Raw genomic sequence first — 18,174 nt, forward strand, 5'->3', positions numbered from 1 at the left:
AACACTAGCAGACAGGATAGCTATTATATAAAAATGTTCATGCTGCCCAGATGTTTATACCTATTCAATAACATCCTGATTACCCTACCTAATCATCTTTTTAAAACAATACAAACGCGCATAATCAAAATGGTCTGGGCTGGGAAGCAAGGGCAAATAGGTTGGGACACAGTAACACTCCCCTATGAGCAAGGAGGATTTGCCGCCCCAGATTTCAAACTTTACTATTTATGTGCCCAAGCACACTATGCCCATTATTGGTATCACCCGGTGCGATATCTTCCACATCTGGCTGTAGAAGATGGGGATGCTCATCCGATACCACTACACCACACCCTACCTCACAAGTGCAAGGAAGTCCCTCGCACAGAAATCAACCCAGTACAAGCGACCACAGAGGCATGGAGGCAGTTGGGTGGCATGGCCGTGAAGCTGCCGCTATATGCACCAAGCATGTCGCTTGCCAACCACCCGGCACAGTCAGTGTCGCAGGATGCAGGCAGCATTGTAATGCTACAAGATGTGGGTATTTGCACTCTGGGCAGTCTATATGAGAAGGAGCAGTTTGTGAAGGCATCTGCCCTACACCACATTAGCAATCAAACGCTGCTGTACTGCGGGCAGCCATCAAAGCCCTGTACCCCAGCTTCCCGGTGGAGCCACCTGCACTGGCCGCGCTACACATGATAATTGTGGACTCCAACAAAATACATTTAGTGGCCAAACTATACCACGCAATGCAAACAGAAATAGCTCAACCCACCCACAGAGCACTCAATAGGTGGAACCAGATGCTAGATGTGCCTCTAACCCAGGATGAATGGAAGTTTTGTTGTAAACTTATCGAAATGCTGACTCGTAATGTTAATTTGCAAATTAACCACTATAAATATCTTTACAAAACCTACCACATGCCCATGAAACTATGGAGACAGGGCCTAAGAGCGGACTCCACTTGCCGCAGATGCGGGGCGTAGGGTGCAGATTTTGTACATCTGTGGGAAAGTCAGAGACTACTGGGAACAAGTGGTATCATTATGTGAGGTAACGCAATGTGCATTGAATTGTTCAGTTCCAGTGTACCTCTTGGGCCTTCTCCATATGACACGGCCGGCCAAGAGGCACACCGGTTGGCTATCGCCAAGAGTTGACGACTCTTGATCAACTAACCACCTTTCTGCTCACTATTCCGGACAATTTCTGGGTGATCCTACGGGGTGATTTTAATTGCCAGTACAAGCCTCTGAATGGCCTGGTAACCTCAGTGATGAGGAAATGCACTGGGCCATTCCAGAGCCCAACATTCCACAAACTCGGGCATAGACGCCGCTGGTGTTGCAGATGAACACCCTCAAATGTAATCATTCATTAAGGCGTGTAATTGCTGCACAAAATCTGACACGCAGGGTAACCACACCTTTAATAGACCAGGACATGCCTCTATTATAGACTACTTTCTGGTAGATACAAAATCTTGGCATTGGGTGTTAGATATTATGATCGTGCCCCGTCATGATAGTGACCATAATGCTCTTATCGTATAGGTGATCTCGCCCTGTGCCATGAGTGCATCTAAAACGCAACCACCATCCGACTTCAGTCTAACACTGACCAACGGCAGGAGGAGAGATCGGTGGGGGGAATTCTGCCAATCTCATAAAAAGTTGGCATCTCTATACGAAACCACCATCCCATTCCTCATGGTCGCGAACTAATTCACACTGATTGACGGCATCCATTTTACTCTTTCTAAAATTTTTGATAATCACCAAGATCACGTAACCACTATGGCTAATATTTTTCATTCCAACATAAGAATAAGGGGGAATAGAAAAGTAGGACATCCCTGGTATGGCGATAGCTGCCGTATGACCAGGTCAGCTCTCATCGCTGCTATAAAACTTAAGGATTGGCTGTTAATAAGAGAAAAAAGGGCAGCCCACAAAATTGCTATCGAGAAGGGAAAAAGAAGATGGGAATGTCACAAATGGGACACCTTGCTAAACACCTTAAATAAATACTCATGATTTGAGGTCCTTTTGGAATGTTATAAATTCAGGATCCCGAGAAGGAAAATTGGCCACAGAACCTAATATAGGAATGGATGTTTGGAAGGCTCACTATGAATCCTTATATTTAAGGGTAGAGGATAAGGATGGGCCAGCTGGTAATGAGGTTTCTCGCCTGAGCCAATGTGTTTTGATGCCCCTATAATATTCCTCATTGAGATAATTGATGCATTGAGCAGGGTAGCGCCATCCAAGGCTCCAGAGTTAGATAAGATTCCTGGGGATCTTTTCCGTAGTTAACCTACTATTTTGGCCCCCTACCTGTGGTCTTTGTTCAATGCTAGCCTGCAGGGAATGTCGCTACCCACCACCTGGGCGGGGGCTGAAACCATACCAGTTTACAAAAAGGGCTCTCCACTGCTCCCCATTAACTATCGACCCATCAGCCTTATCAACGTTAGCCAAAACATATTTACCTGTGTATTGTTGGGGCGACTCCAGAGCTCGATGAAGGAGCACAATGTTCTTAGTTCCCTCCAAGCAGGGTTCAGAGCGAAGATGTCCACAATAGACCACATTTTTAGGTTACAATTACTACATTGTAAATCAGTGTGTATAGAGGGTGGCAAACCCTAATACTTGTGGACCTAAAATCCGCATTCGACCTGGTTCGGAGGGACAAATTGTGGGCAATTTTATTGCATCTGGGTGTCCCAGCATATCTTTGCCATCAACTGAAATGACTACACAAGGGCAATTTGTCAAATTAGGTATGGCAAAAATGGTGAACTAACTGCCCCCATACCTGTTGAAAGAGGCGTACGCCAAGGCTGTGTCTTGGCCCCGACTCTTTTTATTGATGGTTTAGTTGGGTCATTGACTGGAGGGAAGGATATTGATGCCCCTAAGCTGGCAAACTGTAAAATTCCAGCCATGAGGTTCGCCGAGGATACCCTCCTGCTCTCAAAGTCACCAATGGGAATTCAGAGGGCTCTAGACATCATTTAAGTTTTTTGCAAAAATAGGGGGCTGGGGATCAACCTACAGAAAAACAAATACATGGTATTTAATGCAAGCACTAGTACCCAGCCAAATCCCGGTCTAGATGGGAAACCCCTGGAGAGGGTGTCCGCTTTTGAATATCTAGGCATCACGTTCACTGAAAAAATGGACTGGGGTGCGCAAATTAAGAAAGCAAGTTTAAAGCTGGTGCAGACAACAAGGGGACTGACAAAGGTATATAGGAATTGCACCCACAAGTTTTAGGCCCGCGGTGGAAATGTATAAAGCCCAAACCAGGGGTGGCGCCCTGAATGGAGCTGAAATTTGGGGTCACTGCACATCAGGCTCCAAATCGAAAATTGAGAATTCTTTTGCATGGACCTAGGGATTTGACCAATCACACACAAAGCCACTTTTAGACCTCTTCTATTTTGGTGGCATCAGTGGAGTACCCTTGAACTGACTGCATATAGGGAAGAGCTGAGTGAAGTATTGAGTTTACAGGGGGTGTGCAAATTACCATGGCTGGTATTTATCAAGAACACTCTTGTGGCCATGGGCAAGGGCATTTTGTGGAACAATGCCGAAGAAATCTGCTCCATAACTTCAAGGAAGGACCTGATAGAGAGCTACAGGGAGCATAAACTTGCCCAGATACAGGGGAGGTCTATGTCTGGCTCACTGACTACAGGGTTTTTTAAAACAAAAGATCAGTACAGACTAGAGCCCGTCCGGGATGACATCCAGCCGTTCCTTGCCAAGAAGTTATTTTTGCAGTTTAGGCATGGGTTGCTCCCGTTGTGTGACTTTACAAATAAATGGACGGGTTCATCCAATTTGGGTTGTCCGGCCTGTAGCAATGCAGTTGAGACGGAATATCATGTAATATTTATCTGCCAAGGGTATAAGATGGAGAGGCGTCGATGGCTTCTACAGCTATGCAGAAACATAGGAACCAACCACTGCACATAGGTTTTTAGGATTTTAAAATATGACACACACATGCCTATTGTGTTCTCAATATCCAGTTTTTTATTCTCTATGTGGTGTGTACATAGAGCCACTTTAAAGATTAGCCTATAGGTTTTGCCAAATTATCATTATATATTTTATAAACTGAGGTTCGGCCTTTTTTAACATGAATATAAGTATTTTATGATTTTTAAAAGAGTATTTTCAATCATAATCTGTTGCACATGCTTTTATATCTATTCATTTGTATATATCTTCGAATGCTACCATGTGAGGGCCGCACTGTTGGCATTATGATCCCTGGTTTCTGAAAACTGTAAAGGCCCTATGCTGCTCATGTTTTGCACACGCACTTTATTGGTTCCTAAACATATAGGTTAATTCTAGGGCCCCTGAGGCTGGCATGCGGGATAGCTGAGCGTTCTATGTAACCATGCACATGCACCTTTCTGTAATCCTGCATTTTACTTAGAGCAATAATAGTTTTTATTCAATTGTACAAAATGTATTGTACTTTTACTTGTGCTTTTATAGTCACAACAGCCGAAATAAATATTTTTTGATGATGATGATAATGATGAATCATCATGCAATGCAAAACGTTCGAAGTGCAGCTGCATCTGTGACCTATTGCTTTGTGTGTTTGAAAATAATAAAGAAATAAAAAATAGAAATATTAGCAGGAACACGTTCTAAAACTCGTATCAATAATGATATCTTGGATTCTGTTAATGCATTTTAAAATGGCACAGCTTTACAGAAGGGCTTCCTTTCATAATATTCCTATCACGTAAATGAGCAAAGGGTTCATTTTCCAACTATTGCTGGTATTGATGATCGTATGATTCCCAAAGCAGACCGCAGACAGGTTTTTTATTATAGCAGCACTCCAGTCATGCTTGAGTGGCTGCCACTATTTCGCTCTTACAGCAACATTATTGGCAGCAACGTTTATACCAACAGACCAGAAAATATGTTATAACTTGTGACATTTGTCAATAAATCAAAACTTCCACTGTGTCTCGTCCACCACAGACATCTTTTTATTTCTAATCAGCCTTTTGGCTGCTTTTGCTGAGATCATGTGGCCTATTGATTTCATATAATGCATTTAAATATATTTTGTTTGCAGCAGTATATTCCTGCTATAGATTCCTATGTGCTTGGCCACATCGCTCGGCTGACATTCGGACTGTTATTAAAGACTTGCAATTTTTATCAGTACATATGCCTGTAGCGCATTACATTCGGACCAAGGTCCGGCATTCGCTTCTAAAATGTAGCGAGATTCGATAAAGTCCAAGGGTGTGCAAGTGCATTTTTCTTCTCCATATAGACCAGAGGGTAATTCTGTTCTAGAGAGAATGAACTGTGACTTAAAGCTTTGCTTAATGGCTAAAGTATTAGGTACAAGGCGTGGTTGGTTGAACCAACTTTATGGGGTTAAACAAGCGTTAAATAAACTCCCTAAAAGATCTCGGAGTGGGCAGACCCTGCATGATGTACTTTTTGGCATCAAGATGTATGTTCCAGACCTTGATGGTCCAGACGTTGTGGCGGCAGCCGCAACATTTGACATAAATAACCATTGTGCTATCTTCCAGGACCTACAAAGGTTTTGTGACACTCAATCTTGCAAACATTGCTTCAGTCTCACACTTCCATTGCTGCAGATAAAATTCCAGTTCCTGGCTGGCTTCCAAAGATTAGAGATCTAGTTTGAGAAAAAGTGGCAATAAAAAAAAGAATTTGGCCCAATGTACCAAGCTCCTGTTCCAGTTCTTGGTGTCCAAGGAATGCTAACTGTCACACAAGGAGTCCACAGGTCCAATAACTAGTCAACTGAGCGTGTGGATAGAGCCAACCATGCTGGGGAGGGGGATCCCTTTCAAGGACGGTTTCCCTCACACACCAAAGGTATCCTGCTTCATCATAGGGCTACCTCCTCGTATCACGAGCCTAGTCGTGAGCCTGGCTACAACCCCCTCGCTGCGAGGAGCTCAGGGTTAGGTTTTTTGAGAGGGGGTTATTCTAAAACCCTGTGTGAGCGTGGTGTGTCGAGTGCAGTGCTAGGGTAAATGGTGGTTAAAACTGGCAACGAGGTTAGCCAGACCAAGTTGATTATGCTACCTTGGGCCAGGATTAAAAACAAATAGTGGGTAATGCAACTGCCAACATTAGAGAGAGCTGCATTAGGAAGCAATCAACATGTTTTGGCCTTCAAACCTATAAAAGTGTTGTGGCCTGCATCAGGATCATGTAATAGCTGCTGCGATTAGTGAGTGAACACAATACTGAAAAGTGTAAGATAATAAACAATAAACGGCAGTGTGTAAAACTAAACCAGTGTTCCTGTAGTTCAGCGGAGTCACCAGTGGGACCTGTGGTGAAACAAAGAAACAACACACCGCGCCATTTACATTGTGGTAAAAAATATATATAGCATGGTCAAGCCACAGCACATGTGACAAACAAATATGTAAAATACATTATATAGGCTGTCAAAACATTGTGAATGTTCACCTAGTGGTTACTTGTTTGTGCGAAACTCACCCCCAACGGTCAGGCAATTTACCACATCTGTCCTGGGCTACGAGCCATAGGTTCATACGCCAAACCAACCTAATGAATAAAGTTGATGGCGTTAAAGTAAAAAAGAAAATGTTTCAATGAGCAAGATCTAGCTAAACAGAATGTGAGCAATCGTTAGCAAAGGGGTCATCTGTAAAGTGGTTCCACGAGAGAGCTATGGGAACTCATGCGCTGCTGTGTGCAATAGTTATATCGTAACATACAAAATGTCACTGCGTGCAGTCTGCGAAGGCGCAACAACTATTCCAATGGGTGCAAGCATGCAGTGTGCCACGATGGTCTAACGATTCAAGCAGGTGAAGTGTGTCCCAGAAAGGTAGTAGGTCATATGCGTGGAGCTGTCCCTAATGGGGACGGATTAGTCACTTGCGCTTTCTAATTAATGCCTCGGTGTGAGCGCTGCGGGTATTCCGTGTGTATTCGGAACCCGCTTCTGTGAAAGACACGGTGCGCAATGGAAAAAGTATGCCTCGGGGTGAGCGCTGCCTGTATAGCACGTATATTCATAACCCGCTTCGGAGAGAGAAATGGAAATAATATGCTGCGGGTTAGCGCTGCCGGTATAGCGCATGTATTCAAAACCCTTTCCTAATTGAGAAATAGGGTTATGCTATATGAGATGTGTAATAATCCAGTCGTGTATATAACCATAAGTTTATTCAGCAGTTAAACTAAACATCCATCACCACAGCGGTAACAGAACCAACAACGTACCGGGAGTGCAGGTTAGAACGTTCGCAGGGTTCCACGAGCGTTCCATTCCAAAGGGGTGGGTGGAAGGAACCAAATCAGAGAAACAGAATACAACACATCTTCCTTCCAATGCATATTTGGGAAATAACAGATCAATATGTGAAAAAGTCTTTTTGCCATTCCGGCTTGGAGTGCACCTCCCTTAGGCACATCTTACCTTCAGGAATGGCATTTTGGATATCATTGCTTGGTTTTACATTACCATCATGGTGAATAGGAACTTCGCCTTTATCAAGAACTATTCTGTCCATACTCCAATACTGACCATCATCCAGCTTTACCACATTCTTAAATACCTTGCTTATCACCTTCCTTTCAGAATATTTAGAGCTACCTGACACTACAAAATTAGGTAATTTCACCTTCACTGCATCCCCTACCTTCAAGGTTCTGGGTGACTTCTGAATTTTCTCATTGTACCTATCCACATACTTCCTTTGATTTGAATGCATCTTTTCCATGATCATATCTCTGTCCACCTCCTCATTTCTTCCACCGACAAGCCACAAAGGGCCTAGCTTAGTGCCGGGCTCTCTCTCTTTAAGGGACTTAAACGGTGACACGCCTGTGACTGAGTGAGGAGTTATGAGATATGATCAAACCATGTCCTCCAATGCTTTCCTTACATTGCTTCCATTTTGTACATTAAGTTGAATGCATTCTTTGATCATGCGGTTTATGCGCTCTACCAGCCCATTTGCCCTTGGACAATACAATGGCGTAAACTGGTGTTCAACAGAAAACTTCCGCAGGAACTCCTTCATACATGCAGAGGTAAACTGAACCCCATTATCCGTGACCAAAATCTCGGGTATCCCCTCTGTACGGAAAACCCCTTGGAGGAAACTCATAACACTATCAGTAGTGATGTTTTCTACTACTTTAATAATGATCCATTTTGAATGGTAGTCTACCAATGTGATGATAAATCTGCCACCCAGTCCTCTTATATTTAAAGGACCAACAATGTCCATGGCCACTTTGACCCAAGGAGCAGTGGGAACTGCCACAGGAGAGATCTTCCCTTTGCTCACGACCTTGCTCTTGTCGCTCATGGTGCAAGGCACACATTATCTTACCTCCTTCTCCACCATATTGTCCATTTTTGGCCACCAATAGTGTAACCTAATTTTACTTTTAGTTTTGCTGCACCCTAAGTGTCCCTCATGTGCCAGATGTAGAATCTTATCTCTTATGTCTTCAGGAGGTACTAGCTTGTCCCCTCTGTATATGTTATTTCCTTGTAAATGTAGTTCATTTCTCACCTCCCAAAATACATCCTCTCCCTCTTTCAAAATTTTGGGGCTACAAATAAGATTTTTTACCCTTGGGAATAACTTATCCTTTGTTAAAGCCTCAACCCATTCCTGTTTGTCCAACCCATCAAAAACTGTAGATACTACAATTTCTTCCCCAGGATCCTCCTCCACCTCCTGATTCCTCAGTGGTAGCCTAGATAAGCAATCTGCTGCCTGACTCTTTTCTCCGGGTATGTACACAACTTCAAAATTGTAACCCTGTAGACCAAGGAACCATCTCGATATCCTAGGTGTGGACCTTCCCAAATTCTTGGATGAAATAATGCTCACTAAAGGCTTGTGGTCTGTCTTTACATTAAAAGGTATGCCCCACACGAATGTTCTGAAATGCAGTATGGCCCAATAACATGCCAATGCCTCCCTCTCAATTACCGAGTAGCGAGATTCAGCTGCAGTAAGAGCTCTCGATGCAAATGCTACTATCCTTTCTCCATTTTCTGTCACTTGACTGAGAGTGGCTCCAATACCTTTTTGGCTGGCATCTGTGGTAATGATGGTGCGCTTACTAGTATCAAAACATCCTAGGAATGGTGCCTCTGCTATACTGTCTTTTATGGACTCAAAAGCCTTTCTGCATGGCCCATCCCATTCAAATGTTGCCCCTTTCTTTAACATACACCTCAAAGGGTACGTAATTTCTGCAAAGTTCTTTATAAATTTAGAGTAATACTCTGACAGCCCCAAGAATGACTTTATCTCTTCCTTGTTGGTGGGACATGGCGCTAACTTTATAGCTTCTACTAAGTTAGTTTTAGGCTTAATCCCTTCCTGGGAAATGACATGCCCTAAATATGTAACTGAGCGGACTCCTATCTGGCACTTTTCTTTCTTCAGAGTGAGACCAGCCTTCCTCAAACTACCCAGAACCAAACGTAGCTTTTCATTATGATCCTTCTCATTCTTTCCATACACTAACTGGTCGTCCTGGAAACATAACACTTGTTCCAATCCATTTAGAATACCTTGCATTGCTCTTTGAAAAATGGCCGCAGCTGAGGCCAACCCGAATGGCATTCTACAAAATCTAAATGCGCCAAACGGTGTTATGAACGTGGTCAATGCCTTACTTTCAGGGTGAAGTCTTATTTGGTGGTAGGCTGATGATAGATCTATTACTGAGAATAGTTCTGCCCCACATATCTGATTCAGCATTTCATTAATATTAGGCAAGGGGTGCCTATCGATCCATATGTTCTTATTCAATTCTCTTAAATCAATGCACAATCTGATATTGTTAGTATTGCCTTTAGCTGTGATAACGATGGGTGCGACCCACTCCGCACACTCCACCGACTCTATGACCCCTTGACTAAGAAGTCTGTCTAATTCTGCCTTCAGAGGCTCTCTCATTCTAATAGGTATGTTCCTACATTTATGGGCAACTGGTTTCGCCCCCACCTTAAGTTTTATTTTATGTTGGTACTCGTCCAAGCACCCCAGTTTATCTGTAAAAATGTCAGGGAATTCATCAACAATTTCTGCCCCACACACACCTCTTTCCACCAGCATGACAGGACTTTCTGCACTGGGATCCAGTTTTATACCAAGGTCTCTCTGGTGCCCCCATCCCAGTAAGTTTGCCCCCTTCTTTGCAACATATACTTTTCCTACAGTGCTCCTGCCCTTAAATGATATCCTCATAAGAGCTACTCCCTCTAAAGGAATCGGATCCTTGTTGTACCCCACAGGTACTACATCTGGAGTGTGTAGTTCAACTTCTCCCTCTTTGAATTTTTTCCAAAATTCCTCCCTATTCATAAAGGTGAAAGGTGAACACGAATCCACAAACGTTGCCATTTTTTCTCCATTGAACCCAATATCACATTTAGGCAGCTCAACGTGATTTACACTTACTTCCCTCAAAACCTTCACTTGTAACACAAAGTTCCTTTTGTAACCTTCACCATACTCTACACTGTTTACTGTTTTCCCCGACATATCTTTACACGCTCGCGCAAAATGTCCTTTCCGATTACAATTCCTACACATAGCTGTTCTTGCTAAACAATTTACACTGTTTGCTAAATGCCCGCTACTTCCACATCTGAAACATTTCAACCTGTTTTCATTGTACAACCTCTCCTGGTTAACCATTTCCTTCCCATCTTTTTTTTTTTTGTATTCCTTATGGCACACACCTCTTTCATTTCTTCATTTGTCTCACTTACACTGTTCTCCTCCTTGGTATTCATTTCCTTCATGCATTCCACAGTTTGTTCTACACTTTTCGCAATATCGATTGCCATTTTTAAATCTGGATTACCAACAAGCAACTTGCTCTGTATTTTCTTATTATTCGTGCAACGTACCAACTGATCACGTATCAAGGATTCCGTTAGTTCATTAAACTCACACGTGTTTGCAAGCCCTCTTAACCCTGCAATGTAGTTTCCAACCTTCTCATTCTTGCCTTGGACCCTTCCAAAAAATTTGTGTCGTTCTAGAACAACATTAATTTTATCCGCAAACTGTAGTTCCAATTTCCTCATACTGCGATCATACACATCGGCCCCTTCCTCATCCGCTTCCTCATCCTCCACTTCAGGCAAACTATCAAAGATCTTTCTACCCTCTGCCCCTAAATTATGCAGTAGGATATGTTGTCTTCTGATAGCAGAAAACCCACTTGCCCCTATAGCTATAAGGTACGATTCAAAACTTTTCTTCCATTCTTTCCAGGTTACCAAAGGTTCCCCAGCTTCTGACAGAAAGGGCGTAGGCTGTAACATGCTAGCTGCTGCCATATTGTAATTTTCCTAAACTACTCTTATTCCCCCCAAAATTCACCTACTATTACGTTTATCAAATCTCTTCACTATGCTCCTGTACTTGTAATGAATAAATTTGCCTACTCCACAATGTCTCGCTCAGGATATACTTGTAAATTCAGTCACAAGTTCCTTCACTGCAGGTTTCCTCCGAGTACTCTACCCTCACCGTATGTCACTCGGTTCTGTTCAATTCGCTCTAAAGTGAAATGTTACCAGAGCGTTAATGAATCTCCTCCCATCGTCTCCCTCAACAACCTTCAATCTTCTGCTTCTTACGTCGTCCCGGTTTCCGTTACCGGCCGCTCTCCAACCTTTTATTCCAATACTGCGCAGGTTGACGAAGTGTCACTACGATTGTAGTGTTCTCCTCACACAGTCGCCCTCTCACTGCTCGCTCGGTAAATGTACTGCTCAAGTCCACTTGAAATTGTGTAGTGTTCTCCACACACAGTCGCCCTTTCACTGCTCGCCCCGTAAATTACTGCGCAAGTCCACATGAATTTGATTTTCTCCACAACTCACTGCGCATGTGTACTGTCACCTCACTTTGCTTCACACACTATACTGCGCAATGCCGGATTAGTCCGAAACTCCTCTCCACTTCACCGTGCATGTACTCGCACTTGACGCTGCTCACTTCACAACTTCCTCCCTACATGCTTTTCACCGGTGTTTTCTTTTTTTTCAGACTTCCTCAAACTGCCGTCTTCCGATGTCCTCCGTGCACGCGTCCCATAAACTTCTCTTTTCTCCGCTTCTGTAGATACCTCACCCCACGTACTTCCGATTACTCCTTACTTGTCACACAGTGAGTAACCTTTACTTGTTCACATGTTCTGTAACTCCATACTGTCCTTTTCGACTTTTCCTTTCTTCTAATTTCCCGCTGTGGCCACAAATGGAGGGGATGTTAGTATGTCGTCCTCCTCACGACACTCGTCGCCAGTGTAATAATCCAGTCGTGTATATAACCATAAGTTTATTCAGCAGTTAAACTAAACATCCATCACCTCAGCGGTAACAGAACCAACAACATACCGGGAGTGCAGGTTAGAACGTTCGCAGGGTTCCACGAGCGTTCCATTCCAAAGGGGTGGGTGGAAGGAACCAAATCAGAGAAACAGAATACAACAAGAGGCATCCCACCAATGTTAGAGACAGGACTCGTAGAGATGCCAATGGCTGAGAAAGTCCTGCCGGAGTATACGTAACTTACCGCTCAACTTGAGCGATGATGCAGGATGCATATGTATGTCCGTCACACAGGGGGAAACCTGCTGGTGGAATACGCTCTTAAGTAGTGGAAAATAAATGCATAGCGAAGCGGGAACCAACTACCTGGCTATACTGCCACCAGGCATGCTGGGAGTTGTAGTCCGGAGAACCCCCGCTACGATGGGAACTCGAACAAAAAACAGAATGTACCCACTGTTGTGCAGTAGATGCAGGGGCTTTTTAGTAGTGGAGGGTGTGAATGACTAAAAAAGGTGGAAGGTGCATCCGCTTTAACAAAAAACTCAGAGAGTAAGGCCCAGGTAAACTTGAGTTGTTGGTGACAGTAATGATGTAGGTAGCTCCGCTATCACCAAGGCTTTGTGTCAGGGATAACATAACGAAGAGACTACGTCAACCATGTGGAAAAATGACATAGTACGCCAAAAGAAAGGAGGCGTATAGTGATATCATAAGAAGATAACTGCCTAGAAATGTCAGATAAGGCCGACAAGTGCAGAAGGGGCTGTGTGGATAGATGTCATTAGGCGCTAAAACAGCATAATAGAGTGCGCGAAACCCTAAATGCTAGATGAGCTAGGTCAGTGTCAGCCATGGAATATCATCATTCAGCCCAGATTTAGATGTGCCTAGTTTAAATGGCCATCTTTGTTCGATGCGCAGCAGTTGTTTTGTGAGATTAGGTGTCATCGCACTTAGGTTGGGTTTGTCAAGCACTGTCCAGGTGAGTGTTGTCTGCCTGGTGATGCACTTCTAAAAAATGTTTTGATAGTTTAGTTGTTTGCTTGACGCTTCTAAGGTTCTATGGGTCTATGTTCTAGGATGCGTGCGCGTACTTCGCACGTAGTCATACCCACGTATCTCAGGCCACATGTACATGTGATTAGATAAATCACCCTTTAGCGATTGCAATTAGTATGGTGTCTAAGCTCCCAGGAACTTCCTGTACCAATGTCAATGTTCTTGGTAACTGTTTGTGCGCAGACTGCGTATATCCCACACAGGAAATGTCCTTGGACGGGTGGAAGATCCCACAAGGTGTTCGGCCTTGGAAAAGGAATGCTAACAGTGATTCTGCCACCTCTTCTGCGCTACAAAGACACCGCTTTGTCTCTAGTGAACATGTCAAATGACACCACGTGGCTGATTCTTCATAGTATGACACATAGTAGTCCTTTTACAAAAGACTTTCAATTGCGGCCTGTGAACACCTCCGATACTGATATTTCCTCCACTGACCATTTGCCTAACGCGCTGCCTGTTCTTTTTATTCAGTCTTCTACAATGGATTTCTCTTATAATGATCCACCATAGGCAAATCCTTCTGAGTTAAGTTTTTCTAGCCCTACTGCTGAGTAACACCCTCAGCTGAGGACCTCTGGGTATTATATGGATCAAGATAATTCTTCTTCAGACAGTTCTGCTTGTACATGTCTCAAGCACAGATTTGTGTTTTTATTTCTTGGTTAAAACACACTTATCTAGTCCCCACTTCGATCATATCAGGATCATACTTACCTTGGTATTCTTGTTTCTGTGGACTGGATTTGTGACTATTTTTTTCCTATTTAATAATGGCAATCATTTCCCAGGACGTTCTGCTACACAACTGGTCAACCGGGTGCTGGACCCCATTCATCATTGCCTAAAATGAAAAGGGACTTGTCCCTAGTTAACAATTTGGCCATTCCAGTGACTGATAGAATTGTTTGGGATAAAGTACGATATATTTGGTCCTATGGAGATCCTGCAGATACCATGTGTTCAAAGTTTCTATGGGTGATGTAATAGTATTAAAGTTGCATTCAGATAATTTGAATGTTGATATTGTAAATTATATGCTTTCTGAATTAGAGTATTATATGTTGTGTTTTTTTAATCAGAAGACCTATTCCATATTTCTGCCAATTAAGATGAGATGTTCTGCTACTCGCATTATGAACATCACTTTCTGCACAGAGATAGTGTACAGCATCCCAATTTTATTTATACACAATGGGATCATTGTCCAACTCCCCCCCCCCCCCCCGAGGGAGTTGAAAAAAGCTGAAAGATGGGTATGCATAGTTCACGGGATATGACATTTTAGACCCCATGTCATATTTTACACTAACCCCAACACCACAAAGGAAATATATGTTTGCCCAAAATAAAAATATATACCACTACATTTGTCAATCAGTTGGCACTGAATGATTATGATTACTAGAAGGACGCCATTTAAAAAAAAACTATTTGGGGCATGAATTCCTGGCAGGTTCAGGGCATGGAAACCTTATGTTGATCCTGTTTAATTCCTACACAAATCATTTTCCTGAATGAAACAATCCAACAGATGACTTGTCTGTGGTTGGCAAAAGCTAAAGAAATTAACACCCCGACTATTCTTTCAGTGGCCTTCTTTGATAATTGGCAGAGTTTAGCAAATTATACTGAAGAACAATTAAATAGCATGGTACAGAATGGTACCTTTGATTCCTCATTTCCGAGTCCGGGCGGGTGGTTGTTATGGGCAGTGGATATGAGTGGTTGTCATGCTTGTTTTCTAAATTCCACATCCAGGTTTTAATCCGGCAGACCTGATCCCCGATATGCACAGTCAAAACATTCTAGTATTGTTACCACCTAATCGGTGGGTAAATTGCGTCAGCAAAGGTTGGAACATTCCACACTATCTGCAGTGAAACATCTTTCTCACCTGTCTGAGGACATGAATTGATCAGACTTTCTGTTAGGTCATAAATCCCACATTCTAAAAGATGTATTTATGCTACTTATAACAAAATATGGAAACTATCATAAATGGAAGCTGCTGCACGTTTAGGACAAATTTACCAGGATAATTTGGAAAAAGTGCTGGCTGTTGTTGATAATAGTATTAATACGATTTAATCTAGTTTTTAGAATGTGAACAATATTCCATCATCTTATTGATATTGTGCAGAGGGACATGTCAACCGTATATCATGGGCAAAGTCAGTTTTGATCTATTATGCACTTTAGGTAGGCGCTTCAGATACTTAAGAATGGGCGAGTTCCATGGCATTACTTGAATTGTACAATTTAGTTTCACCTTTTAACTTCACACAAACAACAAGTCACGAAAGACGGAACAAACAAAATGCTGCATTTAGAAAAATTGAAACAACTCACATTTATAATAGCCGAGACGCCTTAGGCGGTGTGGGTACTACACGGTGTTATTTCACTACCCATCAGGATATTTAAATTCATCACTTGCATGAAACATTTTGCCATAGGCAAATACGAATTCCTTGGGAGCAGCTTCTTACATGAATTATGGTCATTACTCTTTACTTATAGTTGTGAACATTCCAACAATGAAGTTATTTTATAAATGGAGAAGTATGTGACCACTGTAGGATATTCACTTGCTTGTAAACAAGTAAAAATCCATGGCACCTGTAACACTTTGGCACCCAATTCGGCTTTTTATTTGAAGGGAATCCTAGTTCCTTTAATTCTCGCTTACTTAATAGTACTTTCGAATGATAGTTACCTCATGTTGAGTGATCAAGACTGTTGTGGAATGCAGACTGGAGTCCTGTATATTTTGTCTGTTTTCCAATTATTCACTTGTTGCAATAACATCTTGTTTCCTCCTCCGCAGGGAATATTAAATAGCTTGTTGTGGCCTTCGATTCAATATTTGAAGGCAGATTTCAACAAACTGAGCAGACTCAAAGCATTGTTTCGAACAAGAAGTAGCTCTTGCATATGCCCACGAGACAGGCAAATTGCAGGTGGTAGACCTCCCAGTGAACTACAGCTATTTTTAAACAGAAACCTTCCCCTACATGTCGGAGAATTAGTGCATCAAATCTTTTGTGCGTCTAGTACGACCGGCCATGCCCACTTTTTAATGTTTAGGCTCTGGCCTTGTTACTTATTTGCAGACCATTTTTGATTAATTCTGGATTTTATCCACTCCACTGTCTAGTGTATTTAGAGGATTCCCATTGCTGTTATTCCTCATTTGTGGCATCCTCATCCTGCTTCCCCACAATGGATGCTCCTTTTGCAGGTACTTTGGAACTGGTACTGCTCTAACACTACCGTGAACGTATGCTTCAGATCTTTGGAATGTTACTACTACAAGAACTGGATCTTTATTTGTCCCGAACGTTTTGAACCATCCTGGTTTACCTGTGTGCAACCCATGTTCCATTGTATCTGTTGCCCTTTTGAATGGGCATTGGACATTGGCCTTGTTTTGCAAATTCCCAGTACCAAGGATTTTGGGCTGTTGATGAGTCTTAGTGACCCATGTTCAGAACTGTTTCCTGAGCTTACGACTTCTTTCCAATGCAAGGTTTGAACCATCAATCTATGGAGAAACATTTGTACCAGCACATCGACAACTGGATGTAGCCTCCACTAACATGGATGCAGGTTGCCTGGCAACTGTACAAGCATTGGCGTAGACCGAAGATCATATTTGTTCCTTGGAGCTCATGGCTTGAGCAATCGACCAATCCTTGCATGCAGAGCCAAACTCCTTTATTGAGTACTTGGCCTTTGAACTGGCGAGTAGCACGGTGGATTCATCCAAAACACTTTAATTTGACTATTTTTCCAAATTGACCCTTTCGTCAATTAACTTTTATTCCATGCCATTTTTATACCTATGCTTTGAGCAGGTTTACTATATATATATATATATATATATATATATATATATATATATATATATATATTCAATTCAAATCAGCTTTATTGCGGTTAGATTTACCATAAAAGCATACACAGAGAAAAAAAAAAAAAAAAGAATACAAGCAAATCACAAGTCGATTAATACATTTCGATACATGGATCTCATATTCCTGAGTGATTATTAGATATTATATATAAAAAATTTAAATAAGTTAAAAGGTAGTAAAATTGATAAGAAACAGATCATTAAAAATATAAAAAGGTAGGTCTAGGGACTTGTTGGTCATATACTTATTATTAAAGTGCTACAGTGTCGTTTATCAACTTCCTTCGTGTAATCCACATAGAGTGTAAATATTTAGCTACAGTAAAGGCGATCAATGCGTCAGTATCTGTTTTCAGAACCCTAAAAAAGGCCAAGTATTGCCTCATGCCCAAGTTCTTACATAGCTGAATTATCCATTTTTTCCTAATGTAGGAGTAAGCTGGACAAAAGAGCATAACATGTACCAGAGATTCATTCTCATGTAGACAGCCTGGGCAAGGTCGTACAGTGCCCCCTTTCCAACTGTCAATTATCTGAGAGAGAGGTAGGGTGCCATATCTAAATTGTAAGTACAATTTCTTCGCCAGTGTGGGTTGAATTTGGTCAATCACAGACTCAAAGCTATAAGAAAACTTGATATCCAAGAAATTATCGGTCAGACTTGAACTTTTTGTGGAGCTGAAGAGGTTCATTAAATTTTTTTCCTTAATCATACTTATCATAGTTTGTTTACTAATGGCTGGGCAGGAGGTTTCAGGATTAAGCCAGAGTTCCTCGAGCCCAGACAAGATAAGTGATTTTTT

General features: G+C 42.2%; 1 long non-coding RNA gene across 7 annotated transcripts in view; it reads right to left on the minus strand.

Moving 5' to 3' along the window:
• The window catches only part of LOC146812329 (uncharacterized), a 431,626-nt gene that overhangs the window by 162,740 nt on the left and 250,712 nt on the right, over positions 1-18,174 (minus strand). For all 7 annotated transcript variants that reach the window (XR_014965917.1, XR_014965914.1, XR_014965919.1 and 4 more), the window contains one exon: positions 6,537-6,605. This is a non-coding gene — a long non-coding RNA (uncharacterized LOC146812329). The remainder of the gene's footprint in view (positions 1-6,536; positions 6,606-18,174) is intronic.

This window comes from Triturus cristatus, chromosome 7 (genome assembly GCF_964204655.1).
Source record: "Triturus cristatus chromosome 7, aTriCri1.1, whole genome shotgun sequence".
NCBI lineage: Eukaryota > Metazoa > Chordata > Amphibia > Caudata > Salamandridae > Triturus > Triturus cristatus.